Source organism: Carassius gibelio, chromosome B18, assembly GCF_023724105.1.
Source record: "Carassius gibelio isolate Cgi1373 ecotype wild population from Czech Republic chromosome B18, carGib1.2-hapl.c, whole genome shotgun sequence".
Classification (NCBI taxonomy): domain Eukaryota; kingdom Metazoa; phylum Chordata; class Actinopteri; order Cypriniformes; family Cyprinidae; genus Carassius; species Carassius gibelio.
In genome coordinates, this window is record NC_068413.1 from 24,493,555 (window position 1) to 24,514,620 (window position 21,066).

The 21,066-nt window shown below is 35.2% G+C and overlaps 1 protein-coding gene and 1 long non-coding RNA gene across 2 annotated transcripts in view; one reads left to right on the plus strand and one right to left on the minus strand.

The window, feature by feature from the left end:
- The window catches only part of LOC127977656 (spondin-1-like), a 228,372-nt gene that overhangs the window by 49,786 nt on the left and 157,520 nt on the right, over positions 1-21,066 (minus strand). The gene's annotated exons all lie outside the window — the stretch shown is intronic.
- Positions 13,044-14,570, plus strand: LOC127977660 (uncharacterized). Its single transcript, XR_008158279.1, has 3 exons — positions 13,044-13,238; positions 14,227-14,342; positions 14,486-14,570. It is a non-coding gene; the product is annotated as an uncharacterized LOC127977660 (long non-coding RNA).

Sequence of the window (21,066 nt, forward strand, 5' to 3'; positions counted from 1 at the left end):
GAAAGAGATTCACACCTTTTTTCAACCCCCACGAGCTATACAGAATTACACCCAAACCCCAAACCCCACTAGCTGGACTGAATTTAGTCACAGTGGTTGCTTGGTCTAAATTGGACATGCTCTATCTAAAAAATAATAATAATAAGTGGTGTAACATAAACCAGGGAACTGCAGAATGCCTAACTCCACCACCTCCCACCAATTATATTACAGCTGATGATCTCACCACATTATTCACAGACAAAACCAAAACAATCAGTAGTCGATTCTCAGCACCCTACACACAGGACTTCTAACCAACCACACCCACTGCTAAAACTCCCATTTTCTGCTTCTGTCCCCTCACTGAGGCAGAAGTATCAACACTTCTCCTCACCAGCCATTCTACAACATGCCCTCTCGACCCAGATTGCAAATGCTGATTCCAAATCAGCAGTTCTTATTCTGCTGGATCTATCTGCTGCTTTTGACACTGTCAGTCATCAGATCCTCCTGTCTGCCCTCTCATAACTGGGCATTACAGGGATTCCACTTCGCTTGTTTAAATCGTGTCTCACTGGAAGGTTTTTCAGGGTGGCTTGGAGAGGGGAGATATCCAAAGCACATCAACTGGTCACTGGGGTCCCATTATTCAGACACATGGCTTCTCCTACTATTGCTATGTTGATGACACACATATATATCTCTCATTTCAATCAGATGATCCAACGGTAGCTGCACGGATCTCAGGCTGCCTGGCAGAAATCTCGGCATGGAAGAAAAAATCACCTACAGTCAACCTGGCAAAGACTGAGCTTCTTGTATTCCCTACCACTCCAACTCCACAGCATGATTTCACCATCCATGTAGGTTCTTCTACAATTACCCCATCGACTGCTGACCAGCTGACCTTCAAAGATCACGTTGCAAAACTGCCCGATCTTGCAGGTTTGCATTGCACAACATCAGAAATATCAGACACTTTCTAAAAGAGCATGCTGAACAACTTCTTGTCCAGGCCCTTGTCATCTCGGTTGGACCTCTGCAATGCTCTTCTGGCTGGACTTCCATCCTGGGCTGCGTTTCCCGAAAGCATAGTTGCTAACCTGTTACTTGGTTGGCAATGGGAAATTGTATTGCAACCAACAAAGTTGCTAACTTAATTAGCAACTATGGTTTTGGGAAACGCTGCCCTGGTCTTCAACAAGCCTAAAATAGTCCATGTTACAACTCTCTTTATCTCCTTGCACTGGCTACTGGTTGCGCTTTGCAACAAGTTCAAGACATTGATGCTTGCATATAAAACAGCCACAAGCTAAGCACCCGCCTACTTCCACTCACTACTAAGAATCTACATCCCTTCCAGAGATCAACTAGTGAGCGACGCCTTGTGGTACTTTCACAGAGAGGCTCAAAATCACATTCCAGAAAATTCACGTTCGCCATTCCTGGCTGCTTGAATCATCTTCCTACTCCTATCCGTAATGCTGAATCTCTGACAATTTTCCGCTGAAAACTCTTCGCTTTCGGAGCTATTTGACTTCATCCTAATATATATATATATACCTTCTCTTTCTACCTTATACTTTTTTGAACAAAGCCTAAAACGTGCTATTACAAGCACTCCCCGTGTCTGTTTGCCTCTTTAAGAAGAATCAATTATGTATCCCCAATTGTAAGCAACTTTTAATAAAAGCATCTGCAAAATAACTACATGTAAATGTAAAACGTTAATGGTTTTATGTGTTTACGTGAAAGGGTAGGGGTAGGGGTGTCTCAATTCTCTTTTGGCCGGAGGGGTAGCGGTAAGGGGAAGGACCAGATACTGTAGCCCTTCAAAAACAAAGTTTTGCAGGTCCTCACTTCAAATGAAGGGGTATGAATTATCTCAGCATAAATTGGCAAGAACGGCAACATGGCTGACCGAGCTAACAAAAAGACACATTAATGTAAGATTTTTTTTTTTTTTTTTTTTTTACTTTCCATTCATCTAAGAACGTGTAAAAAATCACTTCTGACTTACCAGCACAATTTTGTTGTAAACATGTCTAGTAACCTTTTATTTATATAGTGGTTTAAACAAAAAAAAAAAAAAAAAAAAAAATTGTGCAAAGCAACTGAACAACATTAATTAGGAAAACAGTGTGTCAATAATGCATAATGACAGTTAAAGGCAACATCTTATTTTATTTATTTATTTTTTGTAAAAATAAAACAAAAAAATGTACATGATACAACCCCTTTAAACATTGAAATGTGTTCAGTATCACTGCAGTATCCATAAGCTGGCTTTTCCAAATTGACAAAAAAATTAATAAATCTAAAATGACTTCATCCATGAGAAAACAAGTGGGGATACTGTCAATACAACAGTCCTCATTTCAGTGGGCACAAATTAAGCAGCAGCAGCCACTCCATTTCTTACTGAACTTAGTGGGTTTTGATACCAAACCTAAGTCATGATCCCTCTCTTTAAAATAATGCTTCCTTGCCCTTCCCAGCATATCCATGTGTGAGTCAGTGTTTTTGACTTTGCATAAGGTCATTGGAGTGTAGAAGCATGCATTTACCTACATAATCACTTCCAAGGACGCTTATGAATATTAAAACCTATATTAAGTTTTAATTAGTGGTTGCATGGAGGGCTTACGGCATATTTTAATTTGCTCTTGACCCTTTAATATGGGACAATACAGGCTGAAACCCTAAGTCTCTCTCTGTGGGATCTCAGAGCAGGGTTCTCTTGTCTAGGAATAATTGGCCTGTTATGTTGGAAAGCTGAGCAGATCAGCCATGAAATTATTTCAATTCAGAGTAAAAAAAAAAAAAAAAGGACTGTGGTTTAAATACTCGTGGTGTGGTCATAAGTTTTGGTCTGAAAACAGTAACCAGTGTAATGTTTATTTATTTATTTATGCAGATAAAAAAAAAAAACTAACAGTTTACATAACAGTATATTTGTAAATTATCGGTATCAAATACAACTATATTTGACAAACATACACATACTGCATGGAATATCTCATGATTCAGTGTGAGAGCAAAGGGGTAAGCCACTAGAGAGAAGTTACTAACTGTAGCTTTAAGGTTTAGGTTTAGGTTCAGTGTTAGCATATCAGTCAGTTAGCATGTCATACACCTCCAGGGGACCTGCATGCCAAGCAACAACTGCCACTGTGATTGCTAATGGAGAGATTTCCATTATTTCTTAATCTTACATGAACATAATAAACATGTTTAAATAAAAAATGTGCATAAAATATTGCACATGGCGTAAATGTATCATACGACTGTTTGGAATATTTACTGATGCATATTACAATCTTTAATATCATATATATATACTGTACAGAGTATGTAATATGTAAGTATCACTATATTTTTTTCTTTTTTTTGGTGGCATATTGAATAATCCATTTGAATATGTAACTAGCATGACAGATGCAGCGGATATCACCACAGTCATGTGTCTGGAAATGATTTGGGCAGACAGCAAGTATGTGTGTATGGGTTGGTGGGCGAATGTGGATGTGTGAGAGGAGAGATGACAGAAAGTGAGAAAAGAAGAGGACAGTGTGTTTCGCTGATGTGTTTTGTGATAGCGGAAATGAAGAAGAGACAGAGAGGTCCAGAGAAATTAGTAATAAGTTGTATGTGTTGATTTGCCATGCATACTCTGAGAATCTCTGAACTGAGAATCTAATTCCACTTATCTTCCATGATGTCATTACAGACAGGCAGACAACCGCATGTGTGTGTGTGGGGGGGGGGGGGGGGTTGTGGGATCTGCTGTAGATTGCTCTGGTTAATTAGGGGAATACATCAGAGCTATGAGTGATGACACATTGTGCGATTGCATGCCACACTGAAGCAGCTCAAACTCACGGCAAGAAAGTTCCTCCAACCTCAGTGGTGACTGATGACAGACAGTATTTTTATTCTCTCTCTCTCTCTCTCTCTCTCTCTCTCTCTCTCTCTCTCTCTAGCTTTTTCCTAGAAATAGGCAAGTCAAATGTCAAGATGGTTGTATTTCTGCCCACAGCTTCAAGGTATGGGGTATTACATACTCTGTTATAAAACAGAATTACAGGGCAACACAGTGAGCTTCCTACAAAGGCACACACTTAACACAAAGGCTGTTCCAAAAATGTTGCAGCATAATGATACTAGAACACCTTGTTTTGGTGTCTAAAGTAGCACTGCGGGGGAACTAATAGATTGTATTGCAAATTGGCTCATTAGCTTGTTAAAAATTTAATCCAAGATGGGAGAACTGATAATATTACTCCAATTCATTCGATATAAAAACATAGTGATCAAAACAACCTAATTCAAATGGACTATTTGATATAAAGTGTGTGTATGACATATATTGGTTGCCATGAGGAAAACAGCTTAGAAATCATACAGAACTATATACATTTTTTTTTAATGCAGAATGTTATAAAGATAACTTAAGTTTTCATGATTTCTCATGCACAAAACGAGGCATATTACACGCAAACATATCATGCTACTGACTGTTTGAAATGTTTACTGGTCCTGCATACTTAAAGTACATATCCGTATATATATATAATATTAATAACAACATTTGGCCATACTTCACAGAATGAGTGTCTAATATAATACATTGTGAACACAGTCAATGATGCCTATATGTAAAGAGTAGACACCAAAGGCAGTTTCTCTAACATTTTAATAATTAAAAAAAAAAAAAAAACTCTTGGTCTGGGAATGGACTTTAATTGCCTATGTGGCACTGAACGAGGAAATATATAAAACACATCCTGATCAGACTATGAATTCAATTTAAAGTATCACAGTAGCTTTGACCTTCATCCAATCTCCATTATTAGAAAAGTGGCTCACATTTGATGTGCTGAATTAGACCTTATTAACTATAATTTTACAGTGACGTTCTGAAAGGAGGCGCTGACAGGGCTAAGGATAAAAGTGAGTAGATTATAAGCAATGTCAGTTAACAAATTGTCTTTTTAATTAAGCAGATTTTCAGTAACTTTAAATAAGAACGTGCAGATAAGCAAAAATGTAGGTCCTACGATAATTTTCCTGTCTATATACAATTCCCCCTAGAGTAATTTTACTCTTCATATAGAAATAGTTTTAATACAAGGCCATTTTAATAATTAAGAGAAGAAGACATTTCATATAATAACATTACTCATAGATAACCACGTAAAAAATAAATAAAAAAAATAATAATAATAATTTAAGCATTAAAAAACTATAATAATAATAATAATAATAATAATGCAAAAATGTCTCAGTTACTTCCCCTAGACAGTAATAATATTATAAGGAGCACAAATACATACTTTTTCTGCTTCTCAGATTTTTGTTATGGAATGGTTGTGATAATCCCACAATTTGAGATGATAAAACAGAAATAATAAAATGACTCTGCTAGCTACTTTAATGGTGACTGAGATTTTCAGGTTCATTTTTCAATTCAGTTCAATTCATTTATTTATTCAGTCACCCTTGTTTTAATTTTCATTCATTTTTTTTTTAGGTGTAGTTATACAAGGACAAATATACATTGGCAGGGAGTTTCATTAGGATTTATTTATTATTAATATTAATTTTGTGATGCATATAAGTTAAGATGAAAGACTAAATATGTATCATTCTATGTGTCATTTTATAAATATTCTCTGCAAACTCATGAATACAAAGGAACAGTACTATCTCAGGAATGTTTTAGACTGCAATCAAAATGAGCAAAATTCTAGCAAGAATGTGAAATTATTATCGGCTGCTCTCTAAACTTCTGCCCAGAGATTGCAGAAATGTGTAAAATTAACATCAGTTTGTTAAAAAAAAAAAAAAAAACGATGAGTGTATTTACGAGCACATTCTTAAGCCAATAATGCTTAAGGGGGGGGTGAAATGCTCGTTTTCACTCAATATCCTGTTAATCTTGAGTACCTATAGAGTAGTACTGCATCCTTCATAACTCCAAAAAGTCTTTCTTTTTATTATATTTATAAGAGAAAGATAGTCTGTACCGAGTTTTCCCGGAAAAACACGAGCGCCTAGAGGCGTGACGTGTGGGCGGAGCTAAAGAATCACGAGCACCAGTAGGCTTTTGAGTTGAGAGCATGTGGAAGCTGTGACACAGATCCAGAGGCTGAAATTTAACAAGAGCAGCATCAGCAAAGAAAGGCGGTATGCTATGTGGTATGTACTGAAACGGTCTATATTTGCTTAGCGGTTTTGGAAAATGACTAAGTTCCACTTTATGTCGTCTTTTTTTTTTTTTTTTTTTTTTTTAAGCTGTACATGTGGAAAGTGCAGTTTGATGACAACATCGCATGTTGTTTACTTGATGTGCTTACGGGCTGATAGCTAAGTTAACAACACAGAGATATTTGAAGCAGTTTTACTCACCGCATGTGGTTCCAACACACAATCGTGACCCTTTTCCGTTGGGACTGCATTATCCTTAAGAAATAAACGATGTGCAATCCGAAATGCAGGGAACAAACAAAAACACTTGCACAACTCCGTTGATGCTCTGTAAAAATAAACTCCATCCACTGGTCCCTTAATGCTGTTTCTCTTTTGGTAATCTGTGCAGGGTTGTCTTGCCCTGGCAACCAAAAACACACTTCTTTTGTGATTTTTCGCGACGCTCTCGCTCTGATCAGGCTGTGCTCAGCCTCTCTCTGCTCTGCTATACTGGAGCGCGCGCTCTTCCGGCAGAAGAGCGAGCACTTAGGACCCATATAAGGAAATTCCGCTCCATCTAACGTCACACAGAGCCATACTCGAAAAAAACTTTCCGAAACTTGTGACAAACCGGAAGAGGTTTTTTTGGAACAAAAATACTCCTTCAAACGTACAACTTAATTTTTGAAACTTTGTCCATGTTTAGCATGGGAATCCAACTCTTTAACAGTGTAAAAAACTCAGTATGCATGAAATAGCATTTCACCCCCCCTTTAATAACTTCTTTCTGTCAGCTTATTGAAGTGTGCATATGTGATACGTGACAGGAACGCATCATTAGTGCAGATTTAAACGCATCTAGGCCGAGCAAACGTCTTGCAGTAAAGAAAGGAGGAAATACATAACAAAACCAGACCTTTTCATGACTCAGAAAATGATAAAAATGTGTTCTCATCTTGTGCAGCTGAAGTAGAAGTGGTTCAGCCACAACGCTGCACTGATAAACGCATGAGAGGAAATATATTAGCTGTAAGTTTCCCAACGTGCTGCAAGCTGACATGTTGCAAACTTAATTTAAAGGGATAATTCACCCAAAAATTTAAAAATTGCTAAATATTGAAAATATTATCACTCCTAATTGAGATTGTAGATAGTGTGTCCTAAACCTAACCTGAGAGATAGGTGGCGATAATGCACATATAAGTCTGCAAACCACTGTAAAGCAAGCAAGAAGAAGATTCCTCATGTACCTTCTTGAGAACATGCTCAGCAAGACACGCATAGGAGAGTTCGAACAATTCGGGTATTGCATGAATCAGAGGTAAAAAAAAAAAAAAAAGGAAGAAAAAACAGAAACTACTAAAGAAACAATGTCACCTACATATTGGATGCCTTGGGGGTAAGCAAAAAAAAAAATATTTTATTTTTGAGGGAACTTTCCCTTTAACATCACAATTGACAAATGTATGGAATACTCTGAGTCAGATATGCAGATTATTATATTTCGATTTACCTACAGGGAAATAAACTGATTTATTAATTAAGTCATGTGAACACAGCTTACTTGCATTGTCAGCTCACTGGTGTGCATGTAAACATACTCAATGTCAGTCAGTTAGTTTATCAGTGAATATTCTTTCAGTGTTTACTTTTTGTAGCTTGTTTTTAAGCACACAAAAAGGGGGCTCAACCTTAACTTCTAGCCTCATTAGTGTTTTCTGTAGTGTCTACAAAAACAGTTGCACACAATATTTAATTTGTTCAACATGGAAAATCAGAGCCTTATCTTATTAAGGCATAGCCTCTCTGCACAACAAGAAGAAGGGAAAACAAAAACTGTATTAATTAACATTTCTACATAGTTTTTAAAGTCTTATTGGGAAGTTGCCCAATTAAGGTTCAATCCTTACCCCAAAAATCGTTTAATCTTCTTGTTGTCCCAAAAAAGTGAATCCAAGTAGCAGCAACTAGCTAAGAGTCATTGCTAATTCATACCTTTATCTTATTATTCATGAAATCCAACAGGGATCTTGGATAACTTGTCATAGGTCCAGCTTTCTCTCATGTCACCACATGGCAATCAAAACAACAGTTGTGGCATTTTCTCCCACAGGCCTTCACTATGTCCTTCTTCGGGCTTGAAGGTTTTAAAGGAAGATGCCAATTAAAATAAATATTGAACACCTGCCAGTATTTATATTAATAATTTTGCTTGCTGTGAAATACATATTTATTAAAGCTCAGTCAGAATGTCATAACAATGTAATCGATAAATCTTCATTTGTGAAAAACTAAGTGTTTTATTCGCTACCATACACATTATACACACAGTTTATATCTGAACTATAAACTTTTATCCCAGTACTTCTTTGATTTGAATGTCTGTAACAAGGAAATAATGATACTGTGTGGTGGAAAAGAATGTGAAGCTGTTTCATTCATGACGGATGGCATCTGCTCTCTTTAGGTCAATGGCAGCACAAACGCAGATTGAATGTTTAAATCACACTGTTGTGATCATACACTGCAGGGACAAACCAAGTGATCCCAATAACATGATCGCATATGTCAAAGGTTGATGAATGAAACAAACAAATCATTGTAAATTTATAGGAATAGAATCATGTTACTGTTTGAATAGTGTTCGCAATCAAACCTTAAGTATCCGACTCTGGAATCTGAATCAATTTTCGATTCCCAACCTTAGGCTTGACCGTAGTAATACTAATTCAAAAACTGACGCTTCAAATCAACATTTCATAATATATATATATATATATATATATATATATATATATATATATATATTAGTGCTGTCAATCGATTAAAAAAAATTAACTAATTAATCGCACAATTTTTTAAAATTAATCGCGATTAATCGCGATTAATCGCAATTAAGAGACTGAAACTTTTTGGATATGTAAATGTAAAATGTTAATAATTAATGTAAACTCAAGACAAAGAAACTATTTAAATTCAAAATATGATTGTTTATTGGAATTTTTGTTTAACTTGTAACAGATTTTCTCATGTAAACAACATACCTGCAATAAACCATCAATATCCTCCAAATTAACTGTTGGCTTGAAAGCCATATTTATTACAGAAATAAAAACACAGGCATGTAAGTACCATTTGAATTTCAAAACAATCAATGCCAATAATAGACAAAAATGATTTCCATGTTGAATTCTAAGTGGACTGCAAAGAAATTCCAAAGTATAGTCATTGCCAGTGCTTTAAGTGGGCCGGTATGCACCAGTACTCAGTACCGCCACTTCCAAATATAGCTTTCGAGCGTACCGCCACCTCTCCGTGCGCCCAGAACGTGCTTGTAGCGTACCGGTACGCTCATTTGGACATCTGTTTTAATAGAGGTTTTAATCTTTCACCTGCACTGCCGATTTTCAGAGCGCCCTTCACAATGCAAGCTTCCTAATTCATCCCACCCAGAGCAGAAACTACATTACCCATTCACCCTTAAGTTATACAAGTGAATAGCGCATGTGTCGCTTTTCCCACTGTTAAGTGTCAACAACTCAACGTGGCCGGAGAAGGTGTGTGAAACTCGTTGTGAGTTATACTAAAGCAAAATCTTGAGTATTTATTGTCTGATAAACATTAAAAACTGTCTGCGGAGGTTGAGTCGTCCTGCAGCCCCCGCTGGCTGCTCATTGGCTGCAGCATCTTTTTTCTAAGTTCTAAAAAAATACCGTAGACGGCAAGGCACAAATTTAGATATTCATTTATCTAATTAATCTATAGCCTATGCACAAAGACAATATGATCTTTTTGTCCCCTTTTTGTTTTAAAGCTTGATGAAGAGAGAGAGCGCAAGTTGCTGCAGCTGAGGAGGACAGTGATGCACGCGCACAGGAGTGATTGACAGTTCGCGGGACTGTGTACAAAAAATACTCCGCTACACAATTATTTTGTTTATTTTCGTTTAAGCTTATTAACGTTAAACAATGACATTTGAGTTCATGATTTTAATGTTGCTGTTTCTTGTGGCAGACTGAATGAAGAGTAATGTTTCTTGTGGCAGACTGAAGAGTAATCCGTTTTATACTGAAACTTTCCGTCTAAAAGTCCTTCCTTGGTCTTATCCATATTTCTTTGCACGTTGAACACACATAGGCCACAACTGGAAATAAAAAAAACTGCAACCGCGTTAATTGCGTTATTTTTTTTTAACGCGTTAAATATTTCAAATTAATCGAATGCGTTAACGCGCTAATTTTGACAGCACTAATATATATATATATATATATATATATATATAGAATGAAATGTTGATTGAAATGTGTTTCAAAGATAAACGGAAGTCTTACAAGTTTTGAACAACATGAGGGTAAGTTGTCAATTACATAATTTTGCTATTTGGGTGAACTATCCCTTTAATATCATACTTACATTCGTACCTAGATCTGCACTTTGTTGTTTAAAATTCAGTCAGCAAGAAAGTAAACAAAACACCTTGTTTCAGCGATGACTCATCCCACCTCACTTTGAATTGGCATGACACCTCTGCTTGACGGGATACTTTTTTTGTAGGTATTGGTGTGTTATATGAGTCTATTAAATTAAGAATATGTATGTGAAATATAGCCCATATTTTATAGGTGGCATTTCTGAGCCATTTTGCCATACCCACTTCTGAAACCCATATCAGAATTTTTTTTTTCACCACTTCAGAAACATGTGCAAAGTTTTTGAGCATGTTTAGGCTTTCAAAATGTGAAAAATAATAATGAGGAAAAAAAGAAACAATTGCAATTGCAATAAGGTCCTCACGCCATCAGTGCTTGGGCCCTAATGAATTCACACTGGCCAAATCATATAGTGTAGCTTATTTTTGAGGGGTTTTATTTGTATAGTCTTTATTTACTATATATGAATAAAGTGATTGATAAAACTACTTACAGGCTATGGTACTTTTAGGGTGCCCTTTTGTAATTTATATTTACAATATGTCATATTTAAGTACAAGATAAGTGTGAACATTCTTCTTCAAAAAAAAAACAAAAACAAAAACAAAACAAAACAAAAAACATGCAGAACAAAGATAGACGTACGATTTTGGAAAAAACATAACAATGAAACACAGAAGCAATAAGAAAATCTTTTTCTTTGAAACCCATTCATTTAACTCAGACTTGACAAATAAAAATCATCCTTTAAAAATAGTTGAGACAGTGGTGAATTTTATATCTGTCAGCATTTGTGATGAATGGAGCAAACCTTTCTGTGAAAGTATCCAAAAGGTAATTCCTTAATGGTGAGCTGATTGATGTCTTGTACATCAGAAGGGCAGCTGGGAGAATCTATTGATAGTGAATTTGATGAGACAGCAGCTGCTTTACGTTCCTCTGGCTGTCCTTCATCATTACAGAGAGACTTTTGAATATTTCACTGTTTCTCTGGAGAGATCTTTCTTATCCTCTCATAAGCCAGAGAAAGCTTGCAAGGGCCAGAGGGGAAAAGGAGCAAAAGTTCATGAAAATAGTACAGATGCATAGAGCCTTTCGTTGTGTTTGCTGATCGGGTCATTGTGCCCGTGAACATCATGTCTGGAGCTTAGCTATGCTCAGGGACTCCACGCTGGCCTTACATTAGCACGAACAGGCTGTCCAAAATCTGAAGTGTGAAACAGCTGGACGGAGCTTACAGCTGCCTCACAGGACATGATGTCTAGTGAATGGGTGCATTAAAGTGGAGGACAGAGGGATGAGTGTGGTTTGACAGGCAGATGGGCAGATGGTTATTTCTTCTGACAGAACATGAGGAGGATCAGCCATGTGCAGAATATAAATGAAAATCATGAAAGCAGTAATAATCACATTTACTTAAAATAATTTTTTGTTAATTCAACATAGGCTAATTTGGAAAATCTACTTACAAAACTCCAAATATATACCTATACATAAAATTCACTGCAGTTCCCAACTTAAATGAAAACTAGTAGCTTAACCCCAACACTATTTATACAAATTGTGACTACAGGGTAGATTATCTATTAATAAAGACTTACTTTTGTGCAATTCCTTTCAAAATACTGTTATGACCTCAAAACACTTACATAGTGCATATACATTTAGGTTTGTTTAACATGTACAGTAATTTTTACAGTAATTTGGTCTTTAGTGGATGATCCTTGGGGGTGGGTTTACATCCCTATAATAAAGACAAAACTTGTTATATTATATTAAGGTAACAAAGCATGAAAAGGTATGGATATTTAGTCAATTTGGTACTCAAAAGTTGTTTTAAACCTGAATGAGGTTTCTTCTTCTGCTAAAGATAAACTTTATTTTGAAAGAAGGTGGAAAACTAAACAGTTGCTGGTTCACAATGACTTCCAATGTACCCCCATCCCCCCCCCCCCCCCCCGCTATTAACCCTCTGGAGTCTAATGGTATTATTTTTGGCTGCCTGGAGAAGTTTTGTCATGTCCTGATATATGAGCTTTTTTCAGTTTACGGAAATACGAATTTTTCCAAAATACGGAAAGTTTTTATTACAATAGTAATAAATGAAATGTGAAGTTAAAACACAGTAAACAGGACATTAGTAACTGTAACTGTAGTTTTACTATGGTATATTAATAATCAATACAACAATACAATAATCACCAAACCAGCTATGTTTGTATCACTGTAATGTTAGTGTTTTTATGTGCTTTTATATGACAGATATCACAGTAATCATATGTTCTGTAGCATGCTTTTAATACCTTTTAATGTAAATCCAAAAAAAAAAATCAAATTAAAAATAAATAATAAAACATGCATTTTTCCATCTTGCAGTTCTTTCATATCAGTTTATATTTATATATATATTTATATATATATATATATATATATATTATATCTAAATATTTTGCTCACAGATCATTATTAACATTCTGTATATAATTCAATTTTATTTACTCTCCCCTTTTTATTATTTTTATTTTTATTTTTAGCTGAAAAGACGTAAAGGCAGTCAGCCCAGTGGTGTTTCTGGAGAGGGATTCCTTCAGAAATGGAGAAGACAGAAAGCTGCGGAGGCAGATATATGCAGCAGTAAGTCTGTGATAGTTTGTCCCTTTTATCAAACACTCCTGCTGTTATAATTTGTACAGCATTTGTTGTTTCTTAAACTGTTGCACTGTCCAAATACCCACACTTGCCATCTTTGCACTTGACCACTTGATTACTTATTTGATGTCTTTCCTGTATTTGGCCTAGTGTTCAAGTGAGCATGATGACCACAAGTGTGTGTCGAACTTTTAATGACCTGATGACTGTGTTTCCCAATCCTGATCCTGGAGAACCCCAGCACTGCACTGTCTCTCTTATCTGCCTTGGAGTCTTCACTGATGAGCTGATGAGTTGAATCAGGTGTGTTTGATCAGGGAGACATCTCAAATGTGCAGTGTTGGGGTTCTCCAGGACCAGGATTGGGAGCCACTGCCTTATGGGACACTTATGTGTTTACAGAGATTTTTAATAACTAATTATCAATATTTCACTGTTACTGTACATTGGACAGCTTCCCATGACCTCTTGTGAGATCTCGGCAAAAAGTCTGACGATTTATTCCAAAACATGATGCATGATGGGATACACTAAGCTTTGTATAGTGCTCCGGAGCAGTATTGGAGTGGCTTAGTGTGTGTTAAGGACGCTGTGCTTTGGCATTATTAAGACCGGGGACAGTCTCGTTCACACACTGTCATGTACGCACACTCTCAAGTGGCCAAGACTGCAAGTGTGGGTATCTGGACAGGGTCAAAGTCTTAAAAATGATCCCTAAACACATCACAGTCTTAATAATCCAGTTTAACACTTGTATGATATTGTACAAGTCCCAGGACGGTCTCATCTGACACTATCATAGAATTCATATGACTATAGCTTGCTATTAATTACTTGCTTTCAATAATGGATGCATTTAACATATAATTATACAGAGGTGTAATGTACAAGTTGCACGTAATTAATAATATTTCCTTCTTTCTGTCTTACAGGATTTTTTGCAGATAATCCTAATGCTGTTCTTCTTTTTCAGGTCTAAAATATCAAGCTCAACAGCTCACTCAAGAGCCAACCCTCACAAACCTTCCTAAAAACTAAAAGAGCTATTACTGAGTCTCAGCGAATCTTGCCATGATCAGCTCTTCCCAGGTACATTTGTTTAGAATATTTTTTTTAATCAACATTTACTCCTCAAATGCTCTGGTCTGAATCTTACTTTAAATTAACTTAATTATATTTAATGAGCAATATTAATTGCACACAGAGTAAGTAGAGATTATCTTGTTTCACAGAAGAGAAGGAAGACCAAGGAAATGATTTGCTCAGGATGAGGAATGAAGATGGCCATCTTGAGCTCAAACAAACAGAAGTCCTCTGGTATGTGTGTGTTGAAGCAATGCTGTGTTATACAACATTTTATAATGATCTCTCACAGAACTGGTCATGTCAGCCTTGATTTCTTTTTTTACTATTACAATTACAGCATGTTAGCAAAGTGTGACTGGACATTTTTAATATTATGTTTTTAAAAACACACCACCTGTTTTAAGAGTAGACAAGTATCATGAAATTGGTTTAGTTGATATAAACACCAATGTACATTATTTCATTGTTTTCTAAATGTTATGTTATAAATTGTGAATTGATAGTGGATTGGTTTGAAGCCAGGCCTTACACTGCACAGACTAAAATACATTTGTGAGAGAAGTCAGGAACTTTGGAGAAAGATTCTAGAGGGAAAAAACACATTTACTGCAACAATAGATGAATTCTAGAGTCTCTGAGAACTACACATGCTAATGGAGTCTCATGAGCAAGACCTTTGCCTCTGTAACTTTTTCTTAATTCTTTAATTTTTATTGCAGTATTTTAATTTGTACAGATGATCTTATCAGCCAAATGAGGGGTTTTGACCAAGTGATGCTCTTGAAAGGAGTGAAAGAAGAGGATGTGCTAAATTCTCTTCAGAGAAAAAGCTTCTCAAAAGGTCTCAAAACAGCTTGAAGAATGGTAAGTGTACAGTACTAAAAGGGTAAAATCACACAGAACATAAGATGAGCTCTCTGTCCATTAAACATTTTCATCTGGATTGTTTGTTTCACTTTGACCAGGTCTGGGATCTTAGGACTGAGAGATCCTCTGGCTGAGGACAAGCTACACCACATCAGTGCTGGATATCAACCACAAACTGTTTCCAGACACGAGAGAAGAAGAACACGATGGGGAGATGAAACCAGTTTAGATGTGATGATGGGAATCATTATTTTCTGGAACAGTATCTCATGTCTTATATGTATCACATGATCTGTATCACAGTTGACTGGATGGGACTGTGTGACTTTTAAGGACATTTCATCACTCATCTGTGTGAACTGATTTATATATGAGGTTAATGTATTTTTGATGATAATTATTTTCATTGAATCTTATTTGTCTTGATGCTACTTTATCAACTTTATAGTCTATGCTTCAATAAAATGAAAATGGTGAATATTGTGTTCTGAAGATTCTTGGTAAATACATAATTTTACTAGGTAGGCTCATATGTGTTTATTTTAGACTTGGAAAAACAACATATTAATTATTGGGATTATTTTTTTATTTAAGACATAAACATTTTTGATCGGATTAATAACATCTGGGACATCAGTACACCAGAAAGTAATTTTTTTATATTTTAGTAACAAATATGCACATTTTTTAGTGAAATAAAGGGAGTTACGAGATTAATTATTCTGCATTACAAGATGGTGCCATGGGCTTTATTGTTACAAACACTTGAGGGATAACTGAGAATGTAGCAGGAATGATCAACGTGGATCTTGTACTGCATTAAAACCAAGAGCAGGTACATTACTGATGTCCAGCACATGAGGAGCAAGATACTGGGGTGAGGAGGACATTTTTACACTGATTTTTGCTAAATAGTTATATATATATATATATATATATATATATATATATATATATATATATATATATATATATATGAATTTGTCCTTGTGTAATAGTGAAGTATCACAATGTGTATACATTGTCCTTGATTACTGCTTTACAGGTGGGGAATAGATAAAGGCAAGTTGTTGCAGGTTCATCCATTATATTTCTTGCCATTTACTTCAAAAATCAAATAAATAATCTATTATTTTCATTATTAAATCATTTCTTTCTAATTTTTCAATGTTTCATCAGATGGCCTCACGATGTCCTGTCAAAAGGTATAATAGTCATGATGAATAGAATGGAAAACAGAGGACTATGAAAACTGTCAGATATAAATGTGACTTAGCTCAGTTTGTTGTCCATGATGAGGAGAATACATATATGTAGGTTTTACTGCCCTTCTACCCCCAGGGGCCCAGTAGCACCCCCAGGAAGAGCCCAAAACTGTACTTTTCAAATGGCTGTAAATCAGAGTCCAATTAACATATCAAAGAGGAAATGGGCAGGATTATTACTTATGCTATGCTGATAAAATAATGTTGAGCTCAGTTTTCAGAAATAAATGGAAAGCTGACATAAAGGCATTTTAAATATTGCTCACTGTAAAATACCACATTTCAGCCTGCCTCTCAAATATATCATAGAGGTTTGCACAATAAACATATTTAGATATCCAGTTTTCCTTAAAATAAATAATTTATTTCGTTTCGTTAATAAAAAGTTTTAAACTACATTACCCACAAGCCTCCGTCGTTCTATCTATGCAAAGGCAACACTAGGGGGTTGTTTTTTGTAGTTCATTGAAGTTATGCTTAGGGTTAGGATTAGGATCTCGCTAAAGATGTCATTTTTGTCAAGATAGCAACACTTCATTGTTGACTTAATATATTACTAATGTGATGATAGCAGCAAAACATACTTTTTAACATGATGCGCTGTTTAATATGGGTTAAAAGATAGTCCAACCACAGACTGTCCTGAAAATTCATAGCCAATGACATCAAAGCTGAGCAGTAGCGTCACACTTCCTTATCCATGTATGACCGACGTCTTTCGTTTTTCGGCTGAAGGGATAGATTCGGTTAACAATAGATTAAGCTTGCTACTTATTAGATTCTGTTTTATTAACGTCTTCACCTTCCTCCGTTGTTCAGCTTGACAAACATTGGGCAATATTGATGTGCACATGCCCAGCAGTCGCAGTTGTATCCAACAGACAGATTCCTCTATAATAAATATAAGACACATTTTTAAGATTTGTATTTTTTTTTTGACCAAAGACAAATATATTTACTAATCAAATGACGTGCTTCTAAAATTTACATTGTATATTACATTGTGTTTTAAAGTTAAAATTGTTCACATTTGTGTTTCTGTGATTTACCATTCTCTACCATTTGAACTCTAGGAATAAAAACTGAAATTATAAATGAATGAATGAATGAATGAATGAATGAATGAATGAATGAACAAATAAATACATAAAGCATAATAAACATGCATATTTTTGTAAGGATCTTCCATTATTTATTTATATGTCAAACTCATTTAAAGACAACATGCCCAAATTACTACACTGCATCCTCTGTCACCAAGCTCGTTTTTGCCACCATAAAGAATAAAAAGGCAGTTATGTTGTAAACATTAACTATTTTCAGTATGCAAATGAAAATGCTTTTATTAAAAAACAAAACAGTAAATACAGTATGTCTTTCAGAGAACACTGGAAAAAGTGTTGTGACCAAAATGTTATACAACACAATGTAAATGTTTCAAACTCACAAAAAAACACCATGAAGACATGCATGTCAAGTGTGCAATATATTTTTAATATGGAGCGCTATTTTTAACTATTGTTTTCATAACTGGTTATGTAATGTATTCATTATGAGCTTATAATTAAAACAAAGTTACATCTTCTGCAAAAATCAAACCACTGCAAAGTCTAATCACTGATCCAGGGACCATTTCTGTGTGTGCGGGGGATAAAGAGTTAACGAGGTGAGTCCTTGTGCATGATGGAGCTACAGCGTTATCCTCAAAACAATCCTGTAAGACAGAAAGGAAGGAAATATTAAATTACATTCAACTTATACATTACACTGTGTTTTGTTTAGACCATAAAAGCAGCCTCTGTAAAGATGCTGTATAATTAAATGTTAAATGCATCCATTATTGAAAGCAAGTAATTAATAGCAAGCTATAGTCATATGAATTCTATGATAGTGTCAGATGAGACCGTCCTGGGACTTGTACAATATCATACAAGTTTTAAACTGGATTATTAAGACTGTGATGTGTTTAGGGATCATTTTTAAGACTTTGACCCTGTCCAGATACCCACACTTGCAGTCTTGGCCACTTGAGAGTGTGCGTACATGACTGTCCCCGGTGAGACTGACATGAGACATGAGACTGACATGAGACATGAGACTGTCCCCGGTCTTAATAATGCCAAAGCACAGCGTCCTTAACACACACTAAACCTCTCCAATACTGCTCCGGAGCACTATACAAAGCTTAGTGTATCCCATCATGCATCATGTTTTGGAATAAATCGTCAGACTTTTTGCCGAGATCTCACAAGAGGTCATGGGAAGCTGTCCAATGTACAGTAACAGTGAAATATTGATAATTAGTTATTAAAAATCTCTGTAAACACATAAGTGTCCCATAAGGCAGTGGCTCCCAATCCTGGTCCTGGAGAACCCCAACACTGCACATTTGAGATGTCTCCCTGATCAAACACACCTGATTCAACTCATCAGCTCATCAGTGAAGACTCCAAGGCAGATAAGAGAGACACCAAAACCGTGCAGTGCTGGGGTTCTCCAGGATCAGGATTGGGAAACACAGTCATCAGGTCATTAAAAGTTCGACACACACTTGTGGTCATCATGCTCACTTGAACACTAGGCCAAATACAGGAAAGACATCAAATAAGTAATCAAGTGGTCAAGTGCAAAGATGGCAAGTGTGGGTATTTGGACAGTGCAACAGTTTAAGAAACAACAAATGCTGTACAAATTATAACAGCAGGAGTGTTTGATAAAAGGGACAAACTATCACAGACTTACTGCTGCATATATCTGCCTCCGCAGCTTTCTGTCTTCTCCATTTCTGAAGGAATCCCTCTCCAGAAACACCACTGGGCTGACTGCCTTTACGTCTTTTCAGCTAAAAACAAAAATAAAAATAATAAAAAGGGGAGAGTAAATAAAATTGAATTATATACAGAATGTTAATAATGATCTGTGAGCAGAATATTTAGATATAATATATATATATATAAATATATATATAAATATAAACTGATATGAAAGAACTGCAAGATGGAAAAATGCATGTTTTATTATTTATTTTTAATTTGATTTTTTTTTTTTTGGATTTACATTAAAAGGTATTAAAAGCATGCTACAGAACATATGATTACTGTGATATCTGTCATATAAAAGCACATAAAAACACTAACATTACAGTGATACAAACATAGCTGGTTTGGTGATTATTGTATTGTTGTATTGATTATTAATATACCATAGTAAAACTACAGTTACAGTTACTAATGTCCTGTTTACTGTGTTTTAACTTCACATTTCATTTATTACTATTGTAAGTGTCGTGATTACCATGATTTTACTACAAATACAACTTACATCATTGATCCTGAAATTAATAATAATATAAAACTGTTCGAAGGTCTATGGCACGTCACGTGGCAGATACAGTTTAATCAGACTAATTAGCAGCTGTTTTCATTTATTTAAACGCAATGAAACTCAAAGACAGCCGCGGATGACCGATATAATACAGCGATTAAACATATGGCACTAGTCTGATTAATAAATAAGACAGAATACATTTTATAAAAGGCATTAAAAGAGCGTATATACGACTACTCACCCAAACTGTGGAACTGATAGCAAGTATCGCGATGTGTGCTGAATGAGACTTCTTGCACGTGATTTCATAGCGATAAACATCTCATGTCCTCGTGTCGAATTCTGACGCCAAAAGTTTCCCATTGAAAGCAATGAAGGTCGTAGTGCTTCGATATTCGACGCCGAGAGGCACATTTGGCGTCATAAAAGTGACGCTAGGGGCGCTTGACCATGCTTCGGTTTTTGACGCCTTTGGAGTGAGAATGGGTTGATTTTTGAGAAAAAAAAAAGTTATGCGTGGTTAGTGAAAAACTAAATGTTATGTTAAATGTTAAATCACTTGAATAAGGCCATAAAACACATACAGAACATTGGTTCCTGGGATTTTTGAGAGCTGACTCAACTGGAGCTTGTAGCCTAGAATTTTTTCTTTCTAAATTATGTGAAAATCATCTTGTTTACTCACTCACAGAAAACAATATATTGATTTAAATTTTCTAAGACACTTTTTGTTGGTAAAAGTCAAATGCGAGTAGGCATCAACTATCATGAATATCATTGTGATTTACACCTGAGAAGACAAAGCAGTTAAACAGTTTATTAGAACAATCAAAGCTGACTTTCAAACAATTTTTTTGCATCATCACTCCAGTCACACAATCCTTATCTTATTTTCTACAAAAAAAAAAAAAAAAAAAAAAAAAAAAAAAAAAATATATATATATATATATATATATATATATATATATATATATATATATATATTGTTATTATTATTATTATTATTATTATTATTATTATTATTATTATTATTATTATTATTGTTATTATTATTATTATTATTATTGTTATTATTATTATTAATGTTGAAAAGAGCTGAGAATATTTTTCTGTTTTTTTAGGGGGAATAAATTGAAAGAATAGCATTGTTTTTACATTTGTTACAGTTATCTATTTATTATATTTATATTATTTACATCAAGCTTTTGAATGGTATAGTATTGTATATTATTGAAACTTCATAATGTTTCACTTGATTATACATTTAG